Source organism: Tachypleus tridentatus, chromosome 8 (genome assembly GCF_004210375.1).
Source record: "Tachypleus tridentatus isolate NWPU-2018 chromosome 8, ASM421037v1, whole genome shotgun sequence".
Lineage (NCBI taxonomy): Eukaryota > Metazoa > Arthropoda > Merostomata > Xiphosura > Limulidae > Tachypleus > Tachypleus tridentatus.
The window spans coordinates 137,338,683-137,353,550 of record NC_134832.1 but is presented as its reverse complement, the minus strand read 5'-3'; the positions used below and the strand labels follow the sequence as shown (position 1 = coordinate 137,353,550).

The 14,868-nt window shown below is 35.3% G+C and overlaps 2 non-coding genes across 2 annotated transcripts; both read right to left on the bottom strand.

Moving 5' to 3' along the window:
- Positions 1 to 7,136: 7,136 nt before the first annotated feature.
- On the bottom strand, positions 7,137 to 7,254 carry TRNAL-CAA (transfer RNA leucine (anticodon CAA)). The gene is made up of 2 exons: positions 7,217 to 7,254; positions 7,137 to 7,182 (listed from the first exon to the last, which is right to left on the bottom strand). It is a non-coding gene; the product is annotated as a tRNA-Leu (tRNA).
- Positions 7,255 to 14,378: 7,124 nt separating this feature from the next.
- On the bottom strand, positions 14,379 to 14,496 carry TRNAL-CAA (transfer RNA leucine (anticodon CAA)). Its single transcript has 2 exons — positions 14,459 to 14,496; positions 14,379 to 14,424 (listed from the first exon to the last, which is right to left on the bottom strand). It is a non-coding gene; the product is annotated as a tRNA-Leu (tRNA).
- Positions 14,497 to 14,868: the final 372 nt, after the last annotated feature.

Genomic DNA, 14,868 nt, shown 5'->3' with positions numbered 1-14,868 from the left:
ATGAGTATATTTTGTAAAACAGGTTCTATAGGAGGGGTATCTGCTCTAACCATTCTCAATTTAGCAGTGAATCATTATAGGGAAGGAAACTAGTCATCACCTCCCACCGCCAACTTTGGGCTACTCTTTTACCAACAAATAGTGGGATTTACCATGTCAGTATAACGCCCCCACGGCTGAAACGGTCAGCATGTTCGGTGCAACAGGGATTCGAACCCGCAACCCTCACATTACGAGTCGAACGCTTTAATCCACCTTGCCATGCCGGGTCACAATTATTATTTCTTCATGGTTTGTATTTTCAATCTGAGAGTTGTGTTCCTCTTCAGTATAAGAAAAACAATCAAGATCCCACTGTGTCCCATTCATTGATTTTATGAAGTGGCCAGTTTTCTTATTGTCTTTCATGGAAAAAAAATGAAAATATAAAAACATTTTAACAAAGCTTAGTAATTGACTTGTAACATTATGAGGAACTGTTTACGGCATTTGTACGAACCTAAGACAAGCAAGTGTTTGTTCAACAAAATTGTTAATATTTTGTGTGTCATCTAGACTGGTAGAAATCCACCCGCTTGATTACCTAATAATCAATAATATAGAGCAAACACTACCATAGATCAAACTCTTAGGCCCGAAAGAAGTGAAAATAAACAAAGTACAGTTTTAGTACGGTTTGATTAAGTCCAAATTTCGCGCAAATCTACAAGAGAGCTATCTGAGCCAGTCCTTCCTACTTTACCATTGAAAGGATAGTATTAAAGCAGTTAGTCATCATCACCCACCGTCAACTCTTAGGCTACTCTTTTACCAACAAATAGTGAGATTGACCAGACCATTATAACGTCACCACAGTTAAAAGAGCGATTGTGTATGGTGAGACACATTTCGATTTCATAATCTTAACCATAATCTTCATGCTCAGCTGCAATGATAGTAATGTTGTGTTATTAGGCTAAATATATCTATTATTATATTCACTATTTTTGTTCATGAGAATAACACATTTCATAATCCTAACCACCCAATTCATGCTGAGTTGCAATGATAGTAATGTTGTGTTATTAGTCTAAATATATCTATTATCCTATTCACTATTTTTGTTCATGAGAATAACGGATTAAGATGATATACAAAGGAAGACAAAGAGACGGTAGTGATCTAGATTGTGTTCCAAAAGGATATGTTGTCACCTATGATATAACAACTTATCTACTCAACTGCAAAGGAAAAAGTAATTCTATCATTAGGATATAACATAACAGTTTTTGGGACAACAAGGGAAGTATCGGTCCATCAAGGCTGCCATGTCCTCTAAACTAAACTAAGACTGTCAAATAAGTAAAAGAAAAATATTAAAGCTTTCTCTTAAACTCACTTAAATTCATTGCCCAATATCCGAAGGCAACCAATTCCAAAGTCCAACTACTCTGACAGGGAAATAAAACTGCCTCAGCTAAAAAAGGCTTTTACCTTACCTAGATCTATATTTGTGTCCCATAGTTCTATAATTCTCGCCGTTAAATATGAAAAGAAATGATGCAATTACTCTGTCAATCCCCTCTACAATCTTAAACGTCTCAATCATATTCCCTTTATATAACTTAATCTATCCTTCTGTGATAACACCTTCATCTCATGTATCATTCTAGTAACTCTTCCCTGAATCCTTTCCAACAGTTCAATGTTCTTCCTGAGGTAAGAAGACCAAGACTGAACGTAATACTCCAAATTTGGCCCAACCAGTGACCTCTACAATAAAACTGTAACCTCCTCAGATTTAGTCGTGTATTTACCATTTCTCAGAATACAACCTAAGAATCGTATTTGGTTTACTACTAACAGCAACACATTGCTTGGATGGCTTAAGAAACTGTTCAACTATTACACCTAGATCCATTTCCTTCAGGATATCGTTAAGGTTATTCCCATCCAATGTTTAATATTTTTTAATCAACAGCATCCTCTTCAGAGTTAGCAACATCCAGGTTGTAATATCTTCTGTAGATGATTGCTGCACCTTAGAAAATATTAACGTATATGAAACCATTCCAGGAATAACAACAAGATGTTTAAATCATTTCACAAATAAAACTCAAAAGGTAAAATGTGTCAAGGTTTGAAAGATCTTATACAATTACAACTGATGTAGTTAGTAGAAAAGATCAGTCTTGGTAACATCCTGTTTCTTTAACTGTTCCTCTATCTTTGGCAGATTTTTTACGAAGATTTCTGCCTTTCAACAAAGGTGTCTTAGTTTAAATTTTATAACGGAATCTCCACTGCCAGCCTTTACTTAAACAAGTCATTGCATTGGCAGAAGTTATTGGCAAACCACCTAAAATACAAACATTTGGAGTCATAGCAAAGTTTCTTGATTAATCAGTTGGTAGTTACGACATTAAGTAAAGGCAAACTGATAGATGAAGCATAAATATGTAGATATTGGTAAACGGACAACTAAGATTGATTATGACGATGCTGTGAGTCAACTATATTCGACTCAGAAAGAAGCAGACATACAGATGATGCTTCGCCTTCAGGATGCCAGCTTTTCATTTGTTCCAAACCAGTTATCAGCTCTAACATAGATATATTCACCAAACTTATTCCTGTATGTCCTGAAGTTAATTATTAATTTTGTCTGAGTTCTGGCAGAGGATGCGTGGAGAAATCTATTAACATTTCGTACCATCAGTGGATGTGGTTTCTCAAGCAAGTTGAGCTGTATTGGTAACAAATATCGTATGGTGTCTCAGAACGGTTGGTATGGGTATTAACACTTTTACTGATAAGCAGAGAACAACGTTTCGACCTTCCAAGGTCTTCTTATGGTTAACCTCTTTGTTCTCTCCTCATCAATAAGTGTTATACCCATACCAGTTGTTTTGAGATACATTTTTTATTTCAAGTAGGTTTCTCGTGATCAGGAAATATGGTGTAGATTACCTTCGTAAACCAACACCTTATTTCAAATCAATTAAATCCTAGTCTGGATTTCTGATTCACCAATGAAGTATGCTGGGAAATTTGTTTTCATATTCTTAGATTCGTCTGATACAAATAATAACAATGAGTTGAAACGAGTTCTCTTTTTACAGATTAAAAGAGCCATAGACAATCTGCCAATAACACTTTGTACCAACTTATTAAAAGTACCGACTACACTGTGTAACAAAATTTTTACTTTTTCTTGTCCCTGGGCAGAAAGCGTAATTTTCCAATTGCTTATGCCTAAAGTGCATGAAAAAAAAGACCTATTTTTCTCTTCAAACTTTGCTTTTGTGACCTGGGAGCGTATAACGAAAACATGATGAGAGACTATATTTTGGGGCTGATACATGAAAGTGATTCACATTACAGTCTCAAATCTCGAAAACTACACACTTCTAAACATTTTGTTCATTTCTGTATAACTTTAGTAGATCTTGTATACATTTAAATCTCGATTCACATGTTGTTTTATTCAGACCTTATTTAAATGAAAATGAGCAAATTTGCTTGTTTTCACATAGAAAATAGATTAATTTCTAAATTTAATTATCCAGGATAACAAAACCAAAGTTTGAAGGGAATAATGGCCATTTTCTCTACTTTTACAACATAAGCAGTTAAGAAAACATACTATCCAGGATTAAAACTTGTGTTACATATTAAACTCTGATTTGGAATGAGTCATTAACAATATTATTTGATGCATTGGTAGGAAGTCAGCTGACGACGTGCTTCAACCTATAAATTTATCATGTGTCTTTAAAAAACAAAACGAATTCCTTTCTTAGGTGACGCAAATGAAGGTGTCTGATGAATGATGCCAATGTAAATCACATGATTTACATGTACACTGTATGTACTAATGGGAAAACGTGACAAGCTCCTTGGAAGAAACTTATAGCAGTGATGAAGACTTACATCAAGGTTGTAGTCTCAGGAAAGATTTATAACCCTCCATTAAGTTTAGTTTGTGTATTTACTGTTAAACACAAGCCAATAGAATGGGCTGTGTTATATCCAGGTGGGTATCGAAACCCGACTTTAACTTTAAAAGCCTTCAGACTTGTCGCTGAGTCACTTGGAGAAGGGGGAATAATTTTAAGTTGAGAGAAGTATTTTTATTTGAAGTTTGAAAGTGGGTATAACTTTTAGCCTGGATCACTTCAAGCTCTACCAATACTTGGTAACACATTCAACCTCTTTAGTCATTATACTTGCAAGATAAAGACGTTGTTTAAGTAATTATGTAACAAAACATTATCTTTTCTTTATATTAATAATACCAAATGGTGCGAAGATATCACGAAACAACCAGTTCCATGCAAAAAGTCTCAAAACGCTCAACAAAGCTGAATATCCCCTAGAGAATCTGAAATTAACATTTGCCATGGTGTTAACTTAATTTTCTATTTCTTTCTCTGACCAGCGAAGCCAAGTTTTAAGACACTTTTCTGGCAAGCCACTATCAGTGAAAGCGCATACTGGCGAACTTACATTTCACGCATTTGATCCACGGGATGCAGCATGATTGATAAGACACACACAGTTAAAGGTAAACAGCATTTCGAAAAATACTGTATATACATAGTAAGTGAGAATGGCTTGCAGCTTTACAGGACGTTGCATTACTGTTTCGCTTGTTTGTTTGTTTTAAAGCAAAACCACTTTGGTATATCTGCTATGCTTAACGCGAGAAATCGAATCAGTTGTCCCTCAAATGGGTATGTATCACTGTTGTGTTTGAAATATTCACTTGAGCTCACTTGTTTCTTTGAGATGTTAAAAATTCCCGTTAATAACAAAGTTGTAGATTCAGAAGTAAGTGGTACAAAAATAGTTTCAAAACTATGTTTGCAAAACAGGTATCGTAGCTTCTGACCTTCTTCAACAGCTTTAAGATTAAACACATTCCAACGTTGGTTCTTCCAAGTCTCTCTCGTTTCTTCTTGTGAAATCATTGAGAAGTGCATTTTCGCTTCGATTCTTCTTTGTAGGTATTTGGGCCAGAGTATCACACAGTATTCCGGCCCTTTTCAGGGCAATGTTCATGTATTGTCTTGATTTGCCCTTTTTTATCCATTTTTTTTCAAATTTTTTTATTCGATTTTTATCTTTTTTTCAGTATTTCTATTCGTTTTTTGGTTGTTATTTTTACTTTTACATATATATTTTTACTTTTTTTCATATATATTTATCGTAAAAATGAAATAATAATAATAAATAATGAAAATAATAATAAACGAAAAGAAAAGAAAGAAAACAAGAAGGAAAATAATATACAACTAGTTTTAAGCGTCTAGTGCGTGGTGGCCAACTTGTTTTATATTTCTTAAATATATATTTATAGGGTCCGGCATGGCCAAGCGCGTAAGGCGTGCGACTCGTAATCCGAGAGTCGCGGGTTTGCGCCAAACATGCTCGCCCTCTCAGCCGTGGGGGCGTCATAATGTGACGGTCAATCCCACAATTCGTTGGTAAAAGAGTAGCCCAAGAGTTGGCGGTGGGTGGTGATGACTAGCTGTCTTCCCTCTAGTCTTACACTACTAAATTATGGACGGCTCGGTGCAGTGGGCTAACAACCTACTCACTTAAATATCTGTTGAAGAATCCGCAATCAAATGGTGAATGATGATGATGATATATTTATAGAAGAGAGGTACTTAGGACTATGTTCATCATACACGTAGTATCTGTCAAGATCACACAATAATTCATTTTTATGCTACTTTTTATTAAAATAATTTAGTGCATTATGCAAGTCTTACAGATATTGTTTCTGTGTTTGTATTTTTGTGCATTAATGTGTATGAAGAACTACGTGGTATTTTAAGATTGAATTTTGTATTTTTGTAGTTTCTATAAATGTTTGTGTGTTATGTTTATCCAGGCAGGATATTATATTACAGGTGTAATGTATGTTTTGTAAATTATTACCTGAAAGAATCTTCCATAATCTTCTCTTTACCAAATTCTAGTCAGGATATAGTTTGTACGCTGTATCCACGTTAATTTGGTATCATAAGTTAATCTTAAAAATGTAGCCGTTTTGAATTTCGAGTAATTTTGAATTTACTTCCAAGTATATAGATAGTCGGTTACTAATTATTTTTTCAAAATGTTGCCGATACAACTGGTTAGACTATTTGGGTGGTAATTGTTTGGTTTATTTGCTGGCTTTCCTTTTTCTAGAACGTTAATATTACTTCTTCCTTCCAAGAAACTTGGATATATCCAACAAATAATAATAATATGTTAAATAAAGCTGTATGGTGTTCATATAGTTTCTGAGTACCATGTTTTAGCTTGTATACCATCTTCTTCAGGAGCTTTGTTTTTTGTGTTTATGATAGCTGTTAGTACTTCCGTTACTATTAATTTTATAGGTGGCACATGAATGTATATATATAAATATCTTTTACGCGATTTGGTTTGGTTTGAATTTCGCACAAAGCTGCACGAGGGCTATCTGCGCTAGCCGTCCCTAATTTAGTAGTGTAAGACTAGAGGGAAGGCAGCTAGTCATCACCACCCATTGTCAATTCTTGGGCTACTCTTTACCAATGAATAGTGGGATAGACCGTCCCATTAAAATGCCCCCCCGCGATCTTTGGATTATGAGCCGAGTGCCTTAACCACCTGGCCATGCCGAGTCTATTTTCTTAGGAAGAATAGAACCCTTAGATTTTGTTACAGTCGTACCCTCTTTTGTTGTGTATACAATAACAATATGTTTTTTTCTGGAACATTAATATTACTGCTTCCTTCCGAGAAAAAGAGATATATCCAGCTAATAATGATAAGTTAAATAAGGCTGTTAGATGATCATATAATTTCTGAATACCATGTTTTAAGAGAATGGCTTGTATACGATCTTCTCCAAGAGCTTTGTTTTTTGTGTTTTTGATGGTTGTTTGTACTTCCATTACTGTTATCTTTTTTTATCAGTTGCAGAGTGCTCCAGTCTATTGTTTTCTATGGTTTTATTAATGTGTTTACTGGGAATTTTGGCATATATGTGCTTTTGTTGAAGTGTCTGTTCAAGTCTGGGTCATGGCGTGTTATCTAGGTGGTCTTTAAATATCTTGTCTTGTTTTTTAAGTAGTTTACGCTGTTTTGCCATGTAATTCGAGTGGAAAAGAGTTTGTCAGAAGTGGGATTCGAACCCACGCCTCCATACGGAGACCAGAATACACACACCCACTTCAACAGTGGAAGGAAGAACCTTGAGTCTGGCGCCTTAGACCGCTCGGCCATCCTGACATGAGTATATTTTGTAAAACAGGTTCTATAGGAGGGGTATCTGCTCTAACCATTCTCAATTTAGCAGTGAATCATTATAGGGAAGGAAACTAGTCATCACCTCCCACCGCCAACTTTTGGGCTACTCTTTTACCAACAAATAGTGGGATTTACCATATCAGTATAACGCCCCCACGGCTGAAACGGTCAGCATGTTCGGTGCAACAGGGATTCGAACCCGCAACCCTCACATTACGAGTCGAACGCTTTAATCCACCTTGCCATGCCGGGTCACAATTATTATTTCTTCATGGTTTGTATTTTCAATCTGAGAGTTGTGTTCCTCTTCAGTATAAGAAAAACAATCAAGATCCCACTGTGTCCCATTCATTGATTTTATGAAGTGGCCAGTTTTCTTATTGTCTTTCATGGAAAAAAATGAAAATATAAAAACATTTTAACAAAGCTTAGTAATTGACTTGTAACATTATGAGGAACTGTTTACGGCATTTGTACGAACCTAAGACAAGCAAGTGTTTGTTCAACAAAATTGTTAATATTTTGTGTGTCATCTAGACTGGTAGAAATCCACCCGCTTGATTACCTAATAATCAATAATATAGAGCAAACACTACCATAGATCAAACTCTTAGGCCCGAAAGAAGTGAAAATAAACAAAGTACAGTTTTAGTACGGTTTGATTAAGTCCAAATTTCGCGCAAATCTACAAGAGAGCTATCTGAGCCAGTCCTTCCTACTTTACCATTGAAAGGATAGTATTAAAGCAGTTAGTCATCATCACCCACCGTCAACTCTTAGGCTACTCTTTTACCAACAAATAGTGAGATTGACCAGACCATTATAACGTCACCACAGTTAAAAGAGCGATTGTGTATGGTGAGACACATTTCGATTTCATAATCTTAACCATAATCTTCATGCTCAGCTGCAATGATAGTAATGTTGTGTTATTAGGCTAAATATATCTATTATTATATTCACTATTTTTGTTCATGAGAATAACACATTTCATAATCCTAACCACCCAATTCATGCTGAGTTGCAATGATAGTAATGTTGTGTTATTAGTCTAAATATATCTATTATCCTATTCACTATTTTTGTTCATGAGAATAACGGATTAAGATGATATACAAAGGAAGACAAAGAGACGGTAGTGATCTAGATTGTGTTCCAAAAGGATATGTTGTCACCTATGATATAACAACTTATCTACTCAACTGCAAAGGAAAAAGTAATTCTATCATTAGGATATAACATAACAGTTTTTGGGACAACAAGGGAAGTATCGGTCCATCAAGGCTGCCATGTCCTCTAAACTAAACTAAGACTGTCAAATAAGTAAAAGAAAAATATTAAAGCTTTCTCTTAAACTCACTTAAATTCATTGCCCAATATCCGAAGGCAACCAATTCCAAAGTCCAACTACTCTGACAGGGAAATAAAACTGCCTCAGCTAAAAAAGGCTTTTACCTTACCTAGATCTATATTTGTGTCCCATAGTTCTATAATTCTCGCCGTTAAATATGAAAAGAAATGATGCAATTACTCTGTCAATCCCCTCTACAATCTTAAACGTCTCAATCATATTCCCTTTATATAACTTAATCTATCCTTCTGTGATAACACCTTCATCTCATGTATCATTCTAGTAACTCTTCCCTGAATCCTTTCCAACAGTTCAATGTTCTTCCTGAGGTAAGAAGACCAAGACTGAACGTAATACTCCAAATTTGGCCCAACCAGTGACCTCTACAATAAAACTGTAACCTCCTCAGATTTAGTCGTGTATTTACCATTTCTCAGAATACAACCTAAGAATCGTATTTGGTTTACTACTAACAGCAACACATTGCTTGGATGGCTTAAGAAACTGTTCAACTATTACACCTAGATCCATTTCCTTCAGGATATCGTTAAGGTTATTCCCATCCAATGTTTAATATTTTTTAATCAACAGCATCCTCTTCAGAGTTAGCAACATCCAGGTTGTAATATCTTCTGTAGATGATTGCTGCACCTTAGAAAATATTAACGTATATGAAACCATTCCAGGAATAACAACAAGATGTTTAAATCATTTCACAAATAAAACTCAAAAGGTAAAATGTGTCAAGGTTTGAAAGATCTTATACAATTACAACTGATGTAGTTAGTAGAAAAGATCAGTCTTGGTAACATCCTGTTTCTTTAACTGTTCCTCTATCTTTGGCAGATTTTTTACGAAGATTTCTGCCTTTCAACAAAGGTGTCTTAGTTTAAATTTTATAACGGAATCTCCACTGCCAGCCTTTACTTAAACAAGTCATTGCATTGGCAGAAGTTATTGGCAAACCACCTAAAATACAAACATTTGGAGTCATAGCAAAGTTTCTTGATTAATCAGTTGGTAGTTACGACATTAAGTAAAGGCAAACTGATAGATGAAGCATAAATATGTAGATATTGGTAAACGGACAACTAAGATTGATTATGACGATGCTGTGAGTCAACTATATTCGACTCAGAAAGAAGCAGACATACAGATGATGCTTCGCCTTCAGGATGCCAGCTTTTCATTTGTTCCAAACCAGTTATCAGCTCTAACATAGATATATTCACCAAACTTATTCCTGTATGTCCTGAAGTTAATTATTAATTTTGTCTGAGTTCTGGCAGAGGATGCGTGGAGAAATCTATTAACATTTCGTACCATCAGTGGATGTGGTTTCTCAAGCAAGTTGAGCTGTATTGGTAACAAATATCGTATGGTGTCTCAGAACGGTTGGTATGGGTATTAACACTTTTACTGATAAGCAGAGAACAACGTTTCGACCTTCCAAGGTCTTCTTATGGTTAACCTCTTTGTTCTCTCCTCATCAATAAGTGTTATACCCATACCAGTTGTTTTGAGATACATTTTTATTTCAAGTAGGTTTCTCGTGATCAGGAAATATGGTGTAGATTACCTTCGTAAACCAACACCTTATTTCAAATCAATTAAATCCTAGTCTGGATTTCTGATTCACCAATGAAGTATGCTGGGAAATTTGTTTTCATATTCTTAGATTCGTCTGATACAAATAATAACAATGAGTTGAAACGAGTTCTCTTTTTACAGATTAAAAGAGCCATAGACAATCTGCCAATAACACTTTGTACCAACTTATTAAAAGTACCGATTACACTGTGTAACAAAATTTTTACTTTTTCTTGTCCCTGGGCAGAAAGCGTAATTTTCCAATTGCTTATGCCTAAAGTGCATGAAAAAAAGACCTATTTTTCTCTTCAAACTTTGCTTTTGTGACCTGGGAGCGTATAACGAAAACATGATGAGAGACTATATTTTGGGGCTGATACATGAAAGTGATTCACATTACAGTCTCAAATCTCGAAAACTACACACTTCTAAACATTTTTGTTCATTTCTGTATAACTTTAGTAGATCTTGTATACATTTAAATCTCGATTCACATGTTGTTTTATTCAGACCTTATTTAAATGAAAATGAGCAAATTTGCTTGTTTTCACATAGAAAATAGATTAATTTCTAAATTTAATTATCCAGGATAACAAAACCAAAGTTTGAAGGGAATAATGGCCATTTTCTCTACTTTTACAACATAAGCAGTTAAGAAAAACATACTATCCAGGATTAAAACTTGTGTTACATATTAAACTCTGATTTGGAATGAGTCATTAACAATATTATTTGATGCATTGGTAGGAAGTCAGCTGACGACGTGCTTCAACCTATAAATTTATCATGTGTCTTTTAAAAACAAAACGAATTCCTTTCTTAGGTGACGCAAATGAAGGTGTCTGATGAATGATGCCAATGTAAATCACATGATTTACATGTACACTGTATGTACTAATGGGAAAACGTGACAAGCTCCTTGGAAGAAACTTATAGCAGTGATGAAGACTTACATCAAGGTTGTAGTCTCAGGAAAGATTTATAACCCTCCATTAAGTTTAGTTTGTGTATTTACTGTTAAACACAAGCCAATAGAATGGGCTGTGTTATATCCAGGTGGGTATCGAAACCCGACTTTAACTTTAAAAGCCTTCAGACTTGTCGCTGAGTCACTTGGAGAAGGGGGAATAATTTTAAGTTGAGAGAAGTATTTTTATTTGAAGTTTGAAAGTGGGTATAACTTTTAGCCTGGATCACTTCAAGCTCTACCAATACTTGGTAACACATTCAACCTCTTTAGTCATTATACTTGCAAGATAAAGACGTTGTTTAAGTAATTATGTAACAAAACATTATCTTTTCTTTATATTAATAATACCAAATGGTGCGAAGATATCACGAAACAACCAGTTCCATGCAAAAAGTCTCAAAACGCTCAACAAAGCTGAATATCCCCTAGAGAATCTGAAATTAACATTTGCCATGGTGTTAACTTAATTTTCTATTTCTTTCTCTGACCAGCGAAGCCAAGTTTTAAGACACTTTTCTGGCAAGCCACTATCAGTGAAAGCGCATACTGGCGAACTTACATTTCACGCATTTGATCCACGGGATGCAGCATGATTGATAAGACACACACAGTTAAAGGTAAACAGCATTTCGAAAAATACTGTATATACATAGTAAGTGAGAATGGCTTGCAGCTTTACAGGACGTTGCATTACTGTTTCGCTTGTTTGTTTGTTTTAAAGCAAAACCACTTTGGTATATCTGCTATGCTTAACGCGAGAAATCGAATCAGTTGTCCCTCAAATGGGTATGTATCACTGTTGTGTTTGAAATATTCACTTGCGCTCACTTGTTTCTTTGAGATGTTAAAAATTCCCGTTAATAACAAAGTTGTAGATTCAGTAGTAAGTGGTACAAAAATAGTTTCAAAACTATGTTTGCAAAACAGGTATCGTAGCTTCTGACCTTCTTCAACAGCTTTAAGATTAAACACATTCCAACGTTGGTTCTTCCAAGTCTCTCTCGTTTCTTCTTGTGAAATCATTGAGAAGTGCATTTTCGCTTCGATTCTTCTTTGTAGGTATTTGGGCCAGAGTATCCCACAGTATTCCGGCCCTTTTCAGGGCAATGTTCATGTATTGTCTTGATTTGCCCTTTTTTATCCATTTTTTTTCAAATTTTTTTATTCGATTTTTATCTTTTTTTCAGTATTTCTATTCGTTTTATGGTTGTTTTTTTACTTTTACTTTTTTCATATATATTTATCGTAAAAATGAAATAATAATAATAAATAATGAAAATAATAATAAACGAAAAGAAAAGAAAGAAAACAAGAAAAAAATAATATACAACTAGTTTTAAGCGTCTAGTGCGTGGTGGCCAACTTGTTTTATATTTCTTAAATATATATTTATAGGGGTCCGGCATGGCCAAGCGCGTAAGGCGTGCGACTCGTAATCCGAGAGTCGCGGGTTTGCGCCAAACATGCTCGCCCTCTCAGCCGTGGGGCGTCATAATGTGACGGTCAATCCCACAATTCGTTGGTAAAAGAGTAGCCCAAGAGTTGGCGGTGGGTGGTGATGACTAGCTGTCTTCCCTCTAGTCTTACACTACTAAATTATGGACGGCTCGGTGCAGTGGGCTAACAACCTACTCACTTAAATATCTGTTGAAGAATCCGCAATCAAATGGTGAATGATGATGATGATATATTTATAGAAGAGAGGTACTTAGGACTATGTTCATCATACACGTAGTATCTGTCAAGATCACACAATAATTCATTTTTATGCTACTTTTTATTAAAATAATTTAGTGCATTATGCAAGTCTTACAGATATTGTTTCTGTGTTTGTATTCTTGTGCATTAATGTGTATGAAGAACTACGTGGTATTTTAAGATTGAATTTTGTATTTTTTGTAGTTTCTATAAATGTTTGTGTGTTATGTTTATCCAGGCAGGATATTATATTACAGGTGTAATGTATGTTTTGTAAATTATTACCTGAAAGAATCTTCCATAATCTTCTCTTTACCAAATTCTAGTCAGGATATAGTTTGTACGCTGTATCCACGTTAATTTGGTATCATAAGTTAATCTTAAAAATGTAGCCGTTTTGAATTTCGAGTAATTTTGAATTTACTTCCAAGTATATAGATAGTCGGTTACTAATTATTTTTTTCAAAATGTTGCCGATACAACTGGTTAGACTATTTGGGTGGTAATTGTTTGGTTTATTTGCTGGCTTTCCTTTTTTCTAGAACGTTAATATTACTTCTTCCTTCCAAGAAACTTGGATATATCCAACAAATAATAATAATATGTTAAATAAAGCTGTATGGTGTTCATATAGTTTCTGAGTACCATGTTTTAGCTTGTATACCATCTTCTTCAGGAGCTTTGTTTTTTGTGTTTATGATAGCTGTTAGTACTTCCGTTACTATTAATTTTATAGGTGGCACATGAATGTATATATATAAATATCTTTTACGCGATTTGGTTTGGTTTGAATTTCGCACAAAGCTGCACGAGGGCTATCTGCGCTAGCCGTCCCTAATTTAGTAGTGTAAGACTAGAGGGAAGGCAGCTAGTCATCACCACCCATTGTCAATTCTTGGGCTACTCTTTTACCAATGAATAGTGGGATAGACCGTCCCATTAAAATGCCCCCCCCGCGATCTTTGGATTATGAGCCGAGTGCCTTAACCACCTGGCCATGCCGAGTCTATTTTCTTAGGAAGAATAGAACCCTTAGATTTTGTTACAGTCGTACCCTCTTTTGTTGTGTATACAATAACAATATGTTTTTTTCTGGAACATTAATATTACTGCTTCCTTCCGAGAAAAGAGATATATCCAGCTAATAATGATAAGTTAAATAAGGCTGTTAGATGATCATATAATTTCTGAATACCATGTTTTAAGAGAATGGCTTGTATACGATCTTTTCCAAGAGCTTTGTTTTTTGTGTTTTTGATGGTTGTTTGTACTTCCATTACTGTTATCTTTTTTTATCAGTTGCAGAGTGCTCCAGTCTATTGTTTTCTATGGTTTTATTAATGTGTTTACTGGGAATTTTGGCATATATGTGCTTTTGTTGAAGTGTCTGTTCAAGTCTGGGTCATGGCGTGTTATCTAGGTGGTCTTTAAATATCTTGTCTTGTTTTTTAAGTAGTTTACGCTGTTTTGCCATGTAATTCGAGTGGAAAAAGAGTTTGTCAGAAGTGGGATTCGAACCCACGCCTCCATACGGAGACCAGAATACACACACCCACTTCAACAGTGGAAGGAAGAACCTTGAGTCTGGCGCCTTAGACCGCTCGGCCATCCTGACATGAGTATATTTTGTAAAACAGGTTCTATAGGAGGGGTATCTGCTCTAACCATTCTCAATTTAGCAGTGAATCATTATAGGGAAGGAAACTAGTCATCACCTCCCACCGCCAACTTTTGGGCTACTCTTTTACCAACAAATAGTGGGATTTACCATATCAGTATAACGCCCCCACGGCTGAAACGGTCAGCATGTTCGGTGCAACAGGGATTCGAACCCGCAACCCTCACATTACGAGTCGAACGCTTTAATCCACCTTGCCATGCCGGGTCACAATTATTATTTCTTCATGGTTTGTATTTTCAATCTGAGAGTTGTGTTCCTCTTCAGTATAAGAAAAACAATCAAGATCCCACTGTGTCCCATTCATTG